Source organism: Oryctolagus cuniculus, chromosome 18, assembly GCF_051225735.1.
Source record: "Oryctolagus cuniculus isolate XC-2025 breed Fujian yellow rabbit chromosome 18, ASM5122573v1, whole genome shotgun sequence".
Taxonomy (NCBI): domain Eukaryota; kingdom Metazoa; phylum Chordata; class Mammalia; order Lagomorpha; family Leporidae; genus Oryctolagus; species Oryctolagus cuniculus.
The window spans coordinates 16,354,251-16,366,095 of NC_142884.1; the positions used below are offsets into that span (position 1 = coordinate 16,354,251).

Below are 11,845 nucleotides of genomic sequence, written 5' to 3' on the forward strand. Positions count from 1 at the left end.
CTCTCTCTCTCTCTCTTTTTAAGATTTATTTATTTATTTGAAAGGTATAGCTACAGATTAGCAGAGGCAGAGAGAGAGAGAGAGAGAGAGAGAGAGAGAGAGAGAGAGTCTTCCATCCACTGGTTCACTCCCCTGTAGGTAGCAACGGCCAGAGCTGTGCCGATCCGAAGCCAGGAGCCAGGAGCTTCCTCCAGGTCTCCCACGCGGTTGCAGGAGCCCAAGGACTTCATGTGCATTCCAGCACACTTCACTTCAGTTGTGACACTGACTGGCATGAAGGTCACCAGCATGCGGTGTGAGAACAGCAGTCTCCACTTGGCCCCGGGGACAGCACTAATGCTACCAATCTGGTAGACATCCTGTAGGGGAGATGCTAAGTAGTCAGATGTCTAGTTGGTGGGAGGAGGCAATCTAGGGCTCCCAGCAGTGAGAATCACTGGCATTGCAATCATGCACCCACGTGGGAGACCTGGAAGAAGCTTCTGGCTCCTGGCTTCAAATTGGCACAGCTCTAGCTGTTGCAGCCATATGGAGAGTGAACCAGCAGATGGAAGACGTCTCTCTCTCTCTCTCGCTCTCGCTCTCTCTCTCTGCTCTGCCTCTCTGTAACTCTGCCTTTGAAATAAATAAATGAACCTTTAAAAAAATACAAATTCCAAGAGGTCCATTTCATTTATCTCCATTAAGTTTCTTTGTGCTCTGTACATTAGCTACCACAAATCAGTGAAAGAATATGGTTGGGGGAGGGAATCTGACTTATTTCATTACGCACAAGCACTTGGAAATACACGGATGGAGTCACCACATTCAATGCCCCAGGCAGCTGCTGAATCCTGGCACCAGATACATCTGTCTTATGTGTCTGAAGGAACAGTTCACATCCTGGACTACTGCTGCTCTCTGTACTATTCAGAACCTCTAGCATTTTTGGCCCAAGACTCAATTCCAGAAACTCCAAAACCAATGAAGGAAACCCATCTTTAACGTTCTGCTCTGGGGCTGGCCTCATGGCAGAGAGCTAAGCCACCGCTTCAGATGCCAGCATCACATATTGGAGCACCAGCTAGAGTCCCAGCTGCTCTGCTTCTGGTCCAGCTCCCTGCTCGTACACCTGGGAAAGCAGCAGCAATGGCCCAGGTACTTGGGCCCCTGCCACCCCGCCTTGCCCAGCCCCAGCCTTTGAGATCATTTGGGGAAGGAACCAGCAGATGGAAGATTTCTCTCTCTCTCTTCCAAATAAATAGTCGTTTTAAAAAAGTAAACTAAAATTCTGTTGCTTGGGTGTATGCTTGGCACAGTGATTAAGACGCCGCTTGAGGGCCCAACGATTTGGCATAGTGGATAAAGCTGCCACCTGCAGTGCTGGCATCCCATATGGGCGCTGGTTCCAGTCCCAGTTGCTCCACTTCTGATCCAACTCTGTTGCGGCCAACTGGAGAGTGACCCAGTGGATAAAAGACTTCTCTCTCTCTCTCTTTCTCTCTCTCTCTCTCTCTCTCTCTCTGTAGCTCATTCAAATAGGTGCATACATCCTTTTCTCCCTGGTGAAAGGAGCCCCAGCTCTGTGTGTGATTCCAGCGCCTGGGGGGTTGTGCAGATTGTGCCTCTGTGACCCAGGCCCTGGCAACCCAGCAGCAGTGGAGAATTTCCCACAGGACCACTGAAGATCAAAATTTAGGTTGACTTGGCACAGAGACCCTGGCCATGGCTTCTACAGCAGAGCTGCAGAGAACTCGGAATCAATGAACAGATGCAACCCAGGACAGCCACAGAGGCCTGGGCCACCCCCTCTTGGAGCTCCAGTGGGAGCCAAAAAACTGGTGGAGTAGGTTCCAAAAGTGCTGGGCTCCATGTAGAGCCCCAGGGACTCGCCATTCGGGGAGTGACCCACCAGATGGAAGAGCTGTGTCCTCTGTCTCTCCCTTTCTGGAACCACCTTCCAAAGAAATCAATCTGCTAACAGAGAGGAAAGAACTGGCCCACGGCAGTGTTGGGAGAACAGACTGGAAAACCCCTCCAGGGAGAGACCTGGGCTTTGGGCTTTAGCTCGCTCCTTCTTGGGTATCTGGACTATGAAGCCCTTACACAGTGGGCGGCAGTGCCAGGAAGCGGCTGCTCAGGGCAGCGTGCAGGGACTGGCAGGAGCGCTTGGTCCCTTGAGCTCCCAGAGCCGGGAAGCCGAGGTGCCAAGCCAGAGCACTGGGGCCGGGCGCGCTCTCTGGAGTGGGGCGGGGCCATGGTGAGGTCCCTGCCCGGTTGAGGGCATAGCGCCCACGCTGCTTCGGCGCCTACCCCGCCACCTCCTTGGGGATGATTCGGTTGCCCACAGCATAGGGGTCTCCCAGTGGGAGCTGGGGCAAATGTAGAGGCTGACTCAGTGCTTCTGTGGCTGAGGGAGCCAGGATCCCCGCCCCACCTCAGGACCCCAGGGTTGTCAGTCCGCTGAGGACTGACTGCGTGGAGGTAAAGCCGGAGGCAGGGCTGCACGCAAATGAAGGAGTAAGGATGGACGACGCAGGCGGGAGGATGAGGGGTTCGGCTTTATTTCTTTATCTGATGGGGGAGACAGAGTGGTATATTTAGGGTATTTTTTGTTTCTTTTTTCTTTTTTCTTGTTTCTTTTTTTTGGAAGGCTCCATCCACTTTATTTTTCTTGTGTAAAAACCTCTGTTGTGGCCACAGCTGGAGCCTGGGTCCTCTGCATGGCACCCTGGTGTGAGTCTTCATGAGATGGTTGGTGAACTCCTGAGAGGGAGACTTGGCGAGCACGGTCTCTTTCCAGAGGTCAGGGGTCAGGTAGTTGTAGGTCTTGGAGATGGCATTGAAGGTGGCCTTGGCAAAGTTGCCGTGGATGGCAGTGCACCCGGGCTGAGGTGTAGCAGTTGTCAGTGCCAGCCATCAGCATCAGCTTCTTGGGGACAGGAGCGGGGACGATCCCGGTGCCCCTGGTAGGGGCATACAGTGCCCCAGTACAAAGCCACAGCAGCCGATCACCTTGCACGGCACGTTGTGTGGCTTGCCAATCTTGTTCCCCCAGTAACCTCTACTCACGGGCACGATGGACAGCTTGGCTAGGATGATGGCCCCTCATATGGCAGGGGCACCTCCTTAGAGCACTTCATGCCCAGGCTGATGTGGCCGTTGTAGCCCCAATGGCAATAGAACCGGGTCCACTGGCCAGCCCGCGTCTGCTTCTGCACCAGTCATGGCTCACTTTGTTAATCCTCCACCTGGGCGCCAGCATCCCATATGGGCTCTGGGTTCTAGTCCCGGTTGCTCCTCTAACAGCTCAGCTCTCTGCTGTGGCCAGGGAAGCCAGTGATTGATGGCCCAAGTGCTTGGGCCCCTGCACCACATGAGAGACTGGGAGTAAACACCTGGCTCCTGGCTTCGGATCGGTGCAACTTGGGGGGTGAACCAGAGGAAGGAAGACCTTTCTCTCTGTCTCTTTTCTCACTGTCTATAAATTTACCTGTCAAATAAATTTAAAAAAATATAAAACCCAGAAGAGGGCATTGACTCAGTCATTCAGTGTCTCAGCCCATTTCTTTTGAGTTCGTACTTTCTGCATCACCTGAGGCTCAGAATGAAACACCTGCCAATTTCAACCCCTCTTTGGTTCCTGTGCCTTCTTGGAGCTGTCCTGGGTAGGGTGCATCCTGGGTTGGGGCAGATGTCTCTGATTATCTGGCCTTGTCCTTAATTCATGTTGATTCCAAGAAGATATGGCAATACCGGCATTCATTCCCTAAGGTACAAACACAGAATTTATCATCAACAGACCCTTATTAAAAGGAAAACCCAGGGTTGGGGCGCTGCTGTGGCCCAGTGGGTCAAGCTGCCACCTGTGACTCTGGCATCCCATAAGAGCATCCATTTTCAAGTCCTGGCTGCTCCACTTCCAACCCAACTTCCTGCTAATGCACCTGGATAGGTAGTAGAAGATAGCTCAACTGTTTGGACAGCTGCTTGGGCTCTTGACTTCAGCCTGGCCAGCCCCGCCTGTGGCAGCCATCTGGGGACATCAGCCAGCAGATGGAAGATCTCTCTCTGTCTCTCTCTTCCCACATCTACCCCCATAACTCTGCATTTCAAATAAATAAGTCTTTGGGGACAAAAAATGAAAGCTTAGGGGGCTGGCGTTGTGCAGTGGGTTGAGCTGTTGCCTGCCATGCTGGCATCCCACATCAGAGCACCAGTTCATGTCTTGGCTGTTCTGCTTCTAATACAGCATCCTGCTCATTCACCTGGGTAAACAGCGGAGGATGGCCCAAGTACCTAGATCCCTGCATCCCTCATGGGAGACACAGTTGGAGTTCTAGGCTCCTGGCTTTGGCCCGGTGCAGCCCTGACTCTTGTGGGAATCTGGGGAGTGAACCAGTGGATGGAAGATCTCTTCTCTCTCTGTTTCTCCCTCTCTGTCACTCTGCCTTTCAAATAAATGAATAAATCATTTAAAAACATAAGCTTATTAAATGCTTCACATGTGAGAAAAATGATGCCAGATGAAAATCAAATTTATAAAAATGAACACTGAACACTGAAAATGGGTAGCATGTTGATAAATATAAAAGACTGCTTACCTTTAATTGCCTTAAATGATCATTTTTAAAGCAAAAATTATTACTATATGTTGTATTGTTTATAATGTGGGTAGAAGTAAAATTATGAAATTGCAGAAGCATAAGAGGGTGAATGGAAACCTGTTGTTGTGGGGTTACTATATTATAGGTGAAGAAGTCCAGTATCACTGGATGGCAGTGTGTGGTAAAGAGAAGATGTCTATTGTAAACTCTAGACCAACAACAAAAACAGGAGATAGAGCTTATGTGTAGGTACAACAGGACTTGTCTCCCAAAACTCAGGGAGTTGTTTAAGCTCAAATGTCTTAATGTTGATGTTTGGTGGATTAATGGTGGAGATTTGGTATATTGAGGGCATGTGAGAGATGGGGCCAGTGGTACGTTTTTGCGTCTTTGAGGGTGTTCCCTCAGGGGGTAGTTCACATGAGAGGTTTGGTTATTTGAGTAGTAGTTGGGTCTAGGTTTTCTCTCTTCCTCCTGGCTCAAGATCTGATTACTCCCCTGCACCTGCCATGAGCAGCTTCCACAGACACCAGACTGTGGGGCTGCCTGACCCTGAAGTGTAGCCTCCAAGCTGGAGGCTAAAATAAGCCTTGGATTTCCCAAAGCTCTTTCAGATATGTTAGTTAAAGTCATGAAAATCTGTGAGATCCTGAAATTTTTTTTTTTGACAGGCAGAGTGGACAGTGAGAGAGAGAGACAGAGAGAAAGGTCTTCCTTTTTGCCGTTGGTTCACCCTCCAATGGCCGCCGCGGCCGGCGTGCTGCGGCCGGCGCACCGCGCTGATCCGATGGCAGGAGCCAGGAGCCAGGTGCTTTTCCTGGTCTCCCATGGGGTGCAGGGCCCAAGCACCTGGGCCATCCTCCACTGCACTCCCTGGCCACAGCAGAGAGCTGGCCTGGAAGAGGGGCAACCGGGACAGAATCCGGCGCCCCGACCAGGACTAGAACCCGGTGTGCCGGCGCCGCTAGGCGGAGGATTAGCCTAGTGAGCCGCGGCGCCGGCCGAGATCCTGAAAAATTTTTAATCCAGAAGAAGGAAAAATGATGATGGAGGAAGAAAAATAGCAAACTTGTGGACTTACACTCTATGATACTTATATCACGTTTTTCATTATCAGCTTTTCATGGCCCACTATGGCCCTTAGCATACAGTCCAAGCTCTACTGAGTGATCCTTTAGGTGCATTTTCATCTGGATACAATCTGTGTCAATGTTGCTCACACTTCTCCCAGAGCCCCATGTTCTCTACCATACACACACACCTGTGTGGTCAGCCACACACCTGTGGTCACACTTCCCTGTAGAGACCTCTCATATGCTGTACTCAGTCCATAAGTTACCTCGCACCAAACTGACCATCCTCAGAGCTATCGGATATTAGGGGACATGAGTACAAAGTACATTTCTGTCTCATTTAGTATTTTCCCCTGTTTAGTGAATGTGTTGATTTTACTCAGAAATTTTGCTGACAGAAAGCCAGCATACAAAAAATATATAATATATCAACCCTGTGTTTCCAAAAGAAAGTAATTAATTCCATTAGATACTTCAATAAAGACTAAGCAGATGACTATATAGGATAATGATGAAACTTCAGTTTTCTGTGGTCTTTAGCCTTGATACCAAGAGACTCTGATTGGCAGCTGTCCGACATCTTCAAACAAGATGCCCAAGGCCCTGCTGCCCTTTCTGTAGGTGTTGCTCAGACCAGAAGAATAAAGACTCCACACACAAATCTCAAGTAATCCATGGCTTTTGTCCAGCAATACCAAAATGAGATTCCATCTGTCCTGAACTACAATGCAAAGTCCCTGAGCAGGGTGAAGAACAAAAAATGTCCAAGCCCCTGAGCTGCTGGCCTTCTGTTTGGCATTGAGGCCCAGGCCGCCACTGGTCAGCACCATGGCCAGCGAAGTGGAAGTTCTCTCCTCCCCACTGGGATCTCACTCGCAGAGATCTTTCGTTTAGGTCTTTTTTTCTTTTGCCAGATTGTCTTGGCTTTCCATGCCTAAAATACTCCCATGGGCTCTTCAGCCAGATCTGAATGCCTTAAGGGCTGATTCTGAGGCCAGAGTGCTGTTTAGGACATCTGCCATTCTATGAGTCTGCTGTGTATCTCGCTTCCCATGTTGGATCATTCTCTCCTTTTTAATTCTATTAGTATTAGCAGACACTAGTCTTGTTTATGTGATCCCTTTGACTCTTAGTCCTATCATGATGAATTGTGAACTTAAATGGATCACTTGGACTAGTGAGATGGCATTGGTACATGCCACCTTGATGGGATTGAATTGGAATCCCCTGGTATGTTTCTAACTCTACCATTTGGGGCAAGTCAGCTTGAGCATGTCCCCACTTGTACATCTCCTACCTCTCTTATTACCACTCTTATATTTAACAGAGATCACTTTCCAGTTAAATTTAAACACCTAAGAATAATTGTGTGTTAATTAAAGAGTTCAACCAACAATATTAAGTAGAACAAAAAATATGAAAAGAGTTAAAGTATTGAGTTGTTCATCAACATTCAGGACAAGGGCTGATCAAGTCACTGTTTCTCATAGTGTCCATTTCACTTCAACAGGTTTCCTTTTTGGTGCTTGGTTAGTTGTCACCAATCAGGGAGAACATATGACATTTGTCCCTCTGGGACTGGCTTATTTCACTCAGCATGATGTTTTCCAGATTCCTCTATTTTGTTGCAAATGACAGGATTTTATAGTATAGTTTTCTATAGAGTACATGTCCCATAATTTCTTATCCAGTCTACCGTTGATGGGCATTTAAGTTGATTCCAGGTCTTGGCTATTGTGAATTGAGCTGCAATAAACATTAAGGTGCAGACAGCTTTTTGTTTGCCAATTTAATATCCTTTGGGTAAATTCCAAGGAGTGGAATGGCTGGGTTGTATGGTAGGATTAAATTCAGGTTTCTCAGGAATCTCCAAATTGACTTCCATAGTGGCTTGACCAGTTTGCATTCCCACCAACAGTGGGTTAGTGTCCCTTTTTCCTCACATCCTCCCCAGCCTCTGTTGTTGGTAGATTTCTGTATGTGAGCCATTCTAACTGGCGTGAGGTAAAACCTCAGTGTGGTTTTGATTTGCATTTCCCTGATGGGTAGTGATCCTGAACATTTTTTCTGTTGGCCATTTGGATTTCTTCTTTTGAAAAATGTCTATTGAGGTACTTGGCCCATCTCTTAAGTGGGTTGTTTGTTTTGCTGTTGTGGAGTTTCTTGATCTCTTTGTAGATTCTGGTTATTAATCCTTTATCTGTTGCATAGTTTGCATATATCTTTTCCCATTCTCTCGGTAGCCTCTTCACTTTCCTGACTGTTTCTTTTGCAGTACAGAAACTTCTCAATTTGATGCAATCCCAATTGTTAATTTGGCTTTGACTGCCTATGCCTCATGGGTCTTTTCCAAGAAGCCTTTGCCTGTGCCTATATCTTTCAGGGTTTCTCCATTGTTCTCTAATAACTTGATGGTGTTGGGTCGTAGATATAGATCTTTAATCCATGTTTGTTGTGGTGGATTCGTTTCTGAGAGGAAGAGCATGGTGGGGGCAAGAGGCACAGAGTCACCACACAGACCCTGAGAGTTGGGTGAAAGCAGACTTGTTTATTTCAGTTGCTACAGCTGCTCATATAGCCAAGGCAGCCAATCCGGTCAAGGGGCGGTCTATGCCCTAACCAATCACAGCCTGTTGCCAGGTAGTTTCCAAAGCCATCCAATCACAGCCTGTTGCCAGTCAGGCTCTTTTGCAAAGCAGTCTCTGAAACCATCCAATCACAGCCTGTTGTCAGTCAGGCTCTATTGTCATGTGGTTTCTGAAGCCATCCAATCACGACCTGTTGTCAGTCAGGCTCTGTTGTTGTGTGGTTCCCAAAACCATCCAATCACAGCCTGTTGCCAGGCAGTTTCTGTTGCCAGTGGCCATCTTGGCATGACATTCTCACCTTCTCATTCCACCACATTTCCCCTTTTTCGTTTTTGAGCAATGGGAGGCATGATTCTTGGTCATAACCTTGTTGACCCCATTTCCATGTGGTCTCCATATATGACTGTTCCTGTCTTAGGTTGTCCCCCAGGGGATCTTACTTGTCATTGACAAACCAGCACTCAAAACAGGAGACCACAGGAGCGCTTGCTCAGATGGGGGTAGTAATGAGGAACAGGGTAATCAGGAATGGCATGACCACACGCAGGCTATGGGCCATTAGAGGGCCTGAACAGAGCTAGTGGGGTATAAAGCAGTAATGGATGTGGCTATGGGCAGTTTCTCACGGTAGGATGATAAGGCAGGTGCATCTGCTAACAAGGCAGACTCTCAGTCTTGTTCAGCTGGTTCTGGTTGGCTGTCAGTTGCAGGCTTGATGCTTCTGGCTGGTACCCAAGTGGGCTGTTCTGCATTCTCTGGAAAGACACAAGCATATCCTCAACCCTTGGTTAGCAGAGGGTGTGGTCCCTTCCATTCTCCTGTCAGGTGGTCTTTCCTCCAAACCATAGGGGCTGGGGTCTCGGATGGAAAGGATCCCCAGTGTTTATAAGCTGGGATGATCCCTTGGGAATCAAAACTAAGAAACTTGATAGTGAAAATGACCTCTGTCAAGGCAAGCTGTGGGTCTGGGGGCATATGATTGTTTTTCTGTCTTTGTAAGAAATCTTTAATCATCCTATGAGTTCTTCCTGTCCCTGTGGGTTGTATGGGATACCTGTGGCAGACTGTATGTTCCAGGATGTCAGGAAGAAATTAAATTCCTGTGATGTATACGCTGGCCTGTTATCAGTCTTTATGGTCCAGGGGACACCAAGGATGAGCATGGCTGATTTAACCGCCTTTATCACATTACTAGCCTTTTCTCCAGATTGGGCTGTTGCAAATACAGCCTTTGAATAAGTATCTACCACCACATGGACAAACTGAAGTTTACCAAAGGAGTTCATGTGGGTGACGTCCACTTGCCAGAGCTTATTAGGAGCAAGGCCTCACGGGGTCACTACTGCTTGTTGCAGTGGGCCTAATGGGGCGAGGGGTGCACGATTCTTGCAAGAGTGCACTAGGTGTTTGCATTGGCTCATTGTTATCTCTGGGAAAAGCAATTTTATGTTACTTGCTGAAATATGAAATTTTTGGTGTAGAATACATGCTGGTTCTAGGTGTCCAATGGAAGCCGTGTTGCAGAAGATAAGATGATCAACCTTTTTGTTGCCTTGGAAAATAAAGCCAGGTAACCCAGTATGTGATCTTATGTGTGAGATATACCATGGGTGTTTTCTGTTCTCAGCTCTTCAAGTGTTGTGAACATCTGGTCAACTGGCTTATTGGTCAGGTTAAAGACTGCAAAGGGGATCGTCTTTACTACCTGTACTGAGTATTTGCTGTCCGAAAACATATTTACCGGCCCATCCTGGCTAAGGAGTAGAACCTTGATTATTGCCCTTTTTTCTCCCAATTGTACTGATCCCCCATGGGGTTCTACATGGATCCTATCTTTTTCTCTTGAGGATTTGATCACTATTCCAAGCAGTAACTTGTTGGCATCCATAAATGCACATGGTGCCATGGGTTTAGGTTGATTAGCAGGGAAAGCATGTATTGGATAGCCTATTTCTAAAGTTTGTAACATCTGGAGTAGCCTGTCTGCTGGCAGGTCAACCTGTCCTGGGAAAGTGCATGGTAATCTGCATCACTGTCGACAGTTCTAATTGTGATAGGGGTAGGACCACTATGTCTGGCTCTGTGTTAAATATCTTATTGGCATAATATCTTAATTTAAGCCCCATCATAAGGATGGCATCTACTTTGTTAACTATTTTACGACACTCGCTCCAGGCTATGTGCACCCAAAAAAGTGGTCTATTTTGTTGCCAAATAACTCCTAAGGGGGCCTTGAGGGTATATATGGTTATGGCAAATAGAGGCACCTGAGGTTTTTAAACTTGATAACTGGGTGTTGATCTTTTCTATAGTGGATTTGGCTGCTCCTGTCAATGTGATTTTTGAAGAAGGTCTGTTCCCCTTAGTCAGTAAATCGTATAGTGGTCTAAGCTCTGCAGGTGTTAGGGGAAGGAAGGGCTTCAGCCAATTGATTTGGCCGCATAGTTGCTGATATTCATTAAGTGAGTATTTATACTTGACTTTTAGGTTTGGGCCCTTTGGAGATACATGGGAGGAGATTTGATAACCCAAGAATTGAAAGGGAGGAAAATATTGTACCTTTCCTGTGGCAATAGACAAACCCAGGAATTGTAAATTTCTTACTGTATCACTTACACAGGCATTCAGAGTTGCTGCATTGTCGTGAGCAAGTAAGATATCATCCACATAATGTATGACCAAGCACTGATCTTTAAGTGTGCTGGTCACATGAGAAACGTATTTTTGGCAAATGGCAGGGCTATTTTTCATACCTTGTAGGAGTACTGTCCACTGAAATCTTTTTGCAGGGAGCTGGAAATTGGGCTCTCATACTGTAAAGGTGAAGTAGGCCTTATCCTGCTCTGTGATGGGAATGGAAAAGAAACAATCTTTGATATCAATGGTAACTATGTGGTATCCATTAGGAATGGCCCCTGGATGGGGAATGCCAGCCTGGAATGTTCCCATCTTTTTTATGATTTTGTTGATGGCTCTCAAATCCTGTGGTAGCCTATATTTTCCTTTTCTTTGGTATCACAAAAATGGGTGTGTTATGAGGGCTAGTGGAGGGCTCTATGTGTCTCTTTTCCTATTGTTCCTGTACCAGTTCTCTAAGGATGCCAAGTTTGGGTTGTAATATTGGCCACTGCTCTACCCAGATGCTTCCTGTTTTTTCCCATTCAGTGGGGATTGGGCCTGGCTTTTGTATGAGGTGAGCAGTGGCCACTAGAATTGGGGTGAATCTTACTTGTAGGCTCTCCATTAAAGCTGTTGGCTTGTGGAGATCTGTGATCCATAGTAAGGACCGCTGGCATTTGTGAGAGCACATCTCTCCCCTATAATGTCGTGGAAACCTTAGCAATTAGGAGAAGGACATTTTGATGATATTGATTCTTCCAATCCATGAGCATGGAAAATTTTTCCATTTTTGGCATCCTCTTCTATTTTTCTTTAAGATTTTGTAATTCTCATCCAGAGTTCTTTAACATCCTTGGTTAAGTTTATTGCAAGGCATTTGATTGTTTTTGTGGTTATTGTGAATGGGATTGATCTTAGAAGTTCTTTCTCAGCCATGGCATTTCCTGTGTATACAAAGGCATGGGTTTTTTGTGCATTG

General features: G+C 47.0%; 1 pseudogene; it reads right to left on the reverse strand.

Moving 5' to 3' along the window:
• Positions 1–2,644: 2,644 nt before the first annotated feature.
• On the reverse strand, positions 2,645–11,557 carry LOC138846517 (small ribosomal subunit protein uS5-like; annotated as a pseudogene).
• Between the last annotated feature and the right edge of the window lie 288 nt (positions 11,558–11,845).